This window comes from Oncorhynchus tshawytscha, linkage group LG22 (assembly GCF_018296145.1).
Source record: "Oncorhynchus tshawytscha isolate Ot180627B linkage group LG22, Otsh_v2.0, whole genome shotgun sequence".
In the NCBI taxonomy this organism is placed as follows: domain Eukaryota; kingdom Metazoa; phylum Chordata; class Actinopteri; order Salmoniformes; family Salmonidae; genus Oncorhynchus; species Oncorhynchus tshawytscha.
In genome coordinates this window covers 5,981,362-5,987,361 of record NC_056450.1, presented here as the reverse complement: position 1 = coordinate 5,987,361, position 6,000 = coordinate 5,981,362, and positions in this window count along the sequence as shown.

The window sequence follows — 6,000 nt, the reverse complement described above, 5'->3', positions numbered from 1 at the left end:
AATATTTCTAAGTTCACGATATCCTTATGCCTTCAAATCGTATCAGTGATGTTGTATGAATTTCTGACTAGTCTCTGCACACAAGCACAGTATTGTCAATGTGTGGGACTGTGGAAGTGGAAGGAAGCCATTTTGGAAAAGTTGGGAGAGAGCCAATGCTGATTCATGGCCTTTCCCAGGCATCATACAGTACGTCTAAGCGTTTATTCTGTGTAAGTCTATTCTGAGCCTGTCCACACAACTAACTCAAGAGTTTGTAGCCTTGTGGAATGCCTGGATCTTCTTCAGGTTCTGTCGGACTCTGACAAACTCCAACAGATGGGGGAAACCCTTGCTTAATAAACATGACCCAGGTGTGGGCTGTGTGAGATGGGATAGGCTACCGTAGCGTTCCCCACTCACCTCTGTGTTTTTCTGTTGGCGCGTCAGAAGCACCTCCTCCAGGGGAGTCCTGGCCTAGTCTCTTTCCTCTTTCTGGGTTTGCTCCTTCTTATGCCTTTCAAGCACCTGCTGCAGCTCAAGCTTACTGCACAGGCCCTTACCCCTAGGTCCATAGATGGAGAGAGGAGGAGGGGGATAGTGGGAAGGGGGAGAGAAGGAGAGGAAGGGAGGAGAGTGTGAAAGGAGCGGTAGGGAGAGAGGGGAGAGGGAGGGGAAAGGAGGAGGAGACAGGGAAAAAGAGAGCATGAAGGACATAGCTAGGACATGAAGGACACGTCCTGTTCAGTCAAAACAGGTAACCTAGGAAGAACTAAGTGTACAATACATTAACATCATGTACAATACATTAACAAAAGTATGTGGACACCGCTCGTCAAACATCTCATTCCAAAATCATGGGCATTAATATGTAGTTTGTCCCCCCTTTGCCACTATAACAGTCTCCACTTTTCTGGGAAGGCTTTTCACTAGAATTTGGAACATTTCTGCAGGGACTTGCTTCCATTTAGCCACAAGAGCATTAGTGAGATCGTGCACTGATGTTGGGCGATTAGGCCTGGCTCAAAGTCGGTGTGCCAATTCATCCCAAAGGTGTTTGATTAGGTTGAGGTCAGGGCTCTGTGCAGGCCAGTTAAGTTCTTCCACACCAATCTCAACAAACCATTTCTGTATGGATCTCGTTTTGTGCATGGGACATTATCATGCTGAAACCGGAAAGGGCCTTACCCCAACTTGTTGCCCTAAAGTTGGAAGCACAGAATAATTTAGAATGTCATTGTATTGCTGTAGAGTTAAGATTTCCATTCACTAGAACTAAGGGGTCTAGCCCGAACCATGAAAAACCACCAGGGACCATTATTCCTCCTCCACCAAACTTTACAGTTGGCACTGCATTTGGGCAGGTAGTGTCTCCTGGCATCCACCAAACCCATATTCGTCCGTCGGACTGCCAGATGGTGCAGCTTGTTTCATCACGCCAGAGGATGTGTTTCCCACTGCACAAGAGTCCAATGGCGGCAAGCTTTACACCACTCCAGTTGACGCTTGGCATTGCGTATGGTGATCTTAGGCTTGTGTGCGGCTGTTCGGCCATGTCATGAAGCTCCCAACGAACAGTTCTTGTGCTGACGTTGCTTCCAAAGGTAGTTTGGAACTCGGTAGCTAGTATTGCAAATGTTTGTCTATGGAGATTGCAATTTTATACACCTGTCAGCAACATGTGTGGCTGAAATAGCCAAATCCACTAATTTGAAGTTGTGTCCACACAGTTTTGGCCATGTAGTGTGGCTCTGGGTGTAATGGGTTCATTTTGGGTTGTTAAATACAGTAGTTATGGCTTGGTACATCGCGACATGCTTGACATGAGGATTCATTATTGGTGATGGAAAAACATTGGAGAGGTTTGAGGTACACTAAGAAATAGGAGCACATGTTTTCATGACCAAATTATCTAAACTTTTGTTGCTTCAAATGTATAACATGACAACTAAGTCCTCCTCACATAACATATTCAAACCCAGGAATTCGATGTCTCTTACACAGTTTTCAAAAATGAGTTATTGTAATAGGCATGACTTTCTTGCCTGATTTTCAGGCAATGTATTTTCAGGCAATTCAACTTCTGCATAGTTTGTCAAACTCTTAAAATTAGGTGATCTAGGGCACTGCATCGCAGCGCTAGCTGTGCCACCAGAGACTCTGGGTTCACGCCCAGGCTCTGTCACAGCCGGCCGTGACTGGGAGGTCCGTGGGGCGATGCACAATTGGCCTAGTGTCGTCCAGGTTAGGGAGGGTTTGGCCGGTAGGGATATCCTTGTCTCATCGCGCACCAGCGACTCCTGTGGCGGGCCGGGCGCAGTGCACGCTAACCAAGGTCGCCAGGTGCACTGTGTTTCCTCTGACACATTGGTGCCACTGGCTTCCAGGTTGGATGCGCGCTGTGTTAAGAAGCAGTGCGGCTTGGTTGGGTTGTGTTTTGGTGGACGCATGACTTTCGACCTTCCTCTCTCCCGAGCCCGTACGGGAGTTGTAGCGATGAGACAAGATAGTAACTACTAATAATTGGATACCTTGAAAAAGGGGGTAAAATTAAAATATTAAAAAATATTATAAAAATAAATAAATAAACTGTTAAAATTAGGTTGATATCTATTTATGATACTACAACAAAAAAAACATTAGAATGGCGGCCAGATGCTCAACATGGAACTTCAGAATGCTCCTAGAACGTTGGGCGCTTGAGCTCCAAATTGGACTAGGAACACTTGTTTGGGTCTTTCCAGATGATCAGACTCTGCTTTGGAATCCTGATGTCCTGATAAAAGCAGAGTTAGTGTGTACAGTGTAAAGGGCTTATGCTTATACTCATCTTTGTGGTGCCTACTTTTTGTGGGCTAGTAGCAAGCAGTTCCTTGTGCAGCTCCTGGTGAGTCCTGGATGCCTTGATAGGGTTGGACTATGGCCCTGAGGGATCCTCGCTTCTGTCATTGAACTCTGCTTTGACACCATTATCTGGGAAATGCATGTCTACATATATACTAAGTGTACAAAATATTAGGAAGCTGTTCCTAATGTTGCGTACACTTAGTATATATGTAGATATTGAACCCCCTTTGGCCCTCAGAACAGCCTCAATTCGGCATGGACTCTACAAGGTGTCAAAACCTTTCCACAGGGATGCTAGCCCATGTTGACTCCAATGCTTCCCAAAGTTGTATCAAGTTGGCTGGATGTCCTTTGGATGGTGGACCATTCTTGATACACAAGGGAACCTGTTAAGCGTGAAAAACTGAGCAACGTTGCAGTTCTTGACACACTCAAACCAGTGCATCTGGCACCTACTACCATACCCATTGCAAAGGCATTTAAAACTTTTGTCTTGACCATTCATCCTCTGAATGGCACATATACACAATCCATGTCTTAATTGTGTCAGGGCTTAAAAGTACTTCTTTAATCCGTCTCCTCCCCTTCTTCTACAATGATTGAAGTGGATTTACCAAATGACATCAATAAGGGTTCATAGCTTTACCTGGATTCACATGGTCAGTCTGTGTCATGAAAAGAGCAGGAGCTCCAAATGTTTAGGGAGGTAGGGTATTCCTAAAGTGGAAATCTATTATTCATTCAATCTTGTGGGCAACTGCAGTACCCAAATGGATGGTTAGGAGGGAAGGACAGTTGCAGTGAGATGACTCTGATGACGGAGATATGATGGCAATATTGGCATCTTACTGATTAGAAAAGTGGAAGAGCATGGAAGGGAGAGAATAATATCTGAGGTAGAAATCAAATTGTTTGAGTGAGGATTTAGATACACATTTACATAATAATGTGTTACTGTAATTTAATTATGCCAATGTGCTTTCATCAATTGAAAGCCCTTAATCTATTTTATGAGAATTTGTAAGATTTCTTGTTTGCATAAAATAGACGCAGACCAGTCTTTCAATAATAGGTAATAGAATTTATTCTCGGAGCGCGCTCCCACTTAATCACGTGCAGCAGTTTATATACAGACCATGACGTCATTTCACTGCTTTAACAGAATCCCCTCCTCTCGACCGGGACAAAGTAAGGTGAAAAGTTCATTCTAACTTACTAACACACTCCCAGATAACTTTTGACCCCTCAACATTATCGATCACCACTGAACTGACAGTTTTAATTAACAGAAAACCTAGGAATGCACTCACTGCCTTATCTAAAAACCTAAAAAGTCTAAAAGTTTCAGTAGGGTCAACCATAGGCTAACAACCTTATGTGTTTACACAGTCCCCAACCCATTTGTTTCTGCCTAGTTGGAATGGTGTTCATTAACTTTTTATTACTCCTTGTCTGTGTCACACAATCCCTTCTTATGAACTCATATTGTTAATCACTTATATAACATAGTATAAGTTTACTTAGTTACAATTCTATTTAAAATGGGGATATTGTTTATTCATTTATCCATAATAATTTCAACAATCCACCCTGAAAATGACTAAACAATTCATACCTTCATTAAACACTAAAAGGAAACTTCAATGATATCCTAGGAATAAGACAACCAATACACGTATGTACATAATCAACTTCAATGACTGTTCTATCCTACATCAGAATCTTAATTCTACTTATCAGGATTTTCTGTTAATCTTCATGAAAAAACAGTCTATACATTGAAACAAGAAAACATCTAAATTTCCTAAACATCAAATATGGTCGGTCTCCTGGCGAGTGAAAGGATCCGGATTCTTCTATTACGTCCAAGCCATGTATTTTGTATTCCACTGGACAGAGCTTAGGATTGGTCCATATATCACCATGTGAAGTGTCATTGATTTCTCCAGAGTCCTGGAAATGATAACTTTCATATCAACCACGTCCGTACAAAACTAACACAGTCACACAGGTGAAGGTAGCCCATAACACAGTAATCATAACAATTTTCCATCTTCCATACACACTGTCAACCCAATTAGTCAGAGCAGTATCCACCCCTGAGTTCATTTCCAACTCGTGAACTAGGGTGTGTAAACCAGACAAGGCCTTGGTCACTGATCCATCCTAACTGTATATCCCGGAGTCAAATTACCTATACACTCCCACCCTCTTCAGCCAGCAAACATCCAAGACTATTCTATTCTGCCAAGTCATTCATTACATCTCTAAAATAATTGGTGAAGCGCTGTGGATTTTTAAAATATATAATTGATCCAATCCACATTCTCATTGAGAGTGGACCACCAAAAAATACTTGACTCTAATCCTGCCAGGATCTAATTTATAGCTTTGATCTCATCTGCCACCCTTGGAACCACAATGTTATTAATATCAACCCTATCATCAAAAGACCCAGTCGGAGTACTTCTTTTCTCCCATTTAGTCAACACCATGTCATGGTGTTGAATGAGTGTGAAAGGCATTCTCAAATGTACCAGTACACATACCTCTGTTCAATTAGCCAGTAATACTCGGCCATCATGTCATTCTCCCACACAATCAACAGATGTGAGCCCTGGGACTCCTTATCTTACTGAAATCCCCAGATCTCAACCAGCCTGCCAAATCACTCATTGGTCGCATCAGAAGTAACATTATCTGTCCTATTGCAGTACTGATTTTGCCCCACATATTTCTCAGGAGTACTATACTGAATCAAACAATAAACAGTCTCCCGTTGCCTCTGTGAAAGGAGGAAGCTCAGATTTCAGAGGAACATGTGGATAACTTATTATCTGGCTTTACTGTTTCCATGAATAGCTTTACCATACAGGCTGTTCCCATAGGTGAATAATTCAATTTCTGAACTATCCACACCGGCTCTTGGCTCTGGACAACTCCACAGTCAGTATCTGCTTTGTCAGGGACTCTGCTTGTATTCTGCTGACTATAGAGCAATCAGCTGCTCTAACTTTTTCTACCTGGAATGCACTAGGTTATCAACTGAAACCCTTACTTTCACTACACTCCATCTCCTTCCATGCTGGGTATGTAGATTTATGTAGCCTTCTCACTTGATGTGAGCTATAACTTGTTTCCATGAACTACACAGAGACTTGCATAGATGTCTTC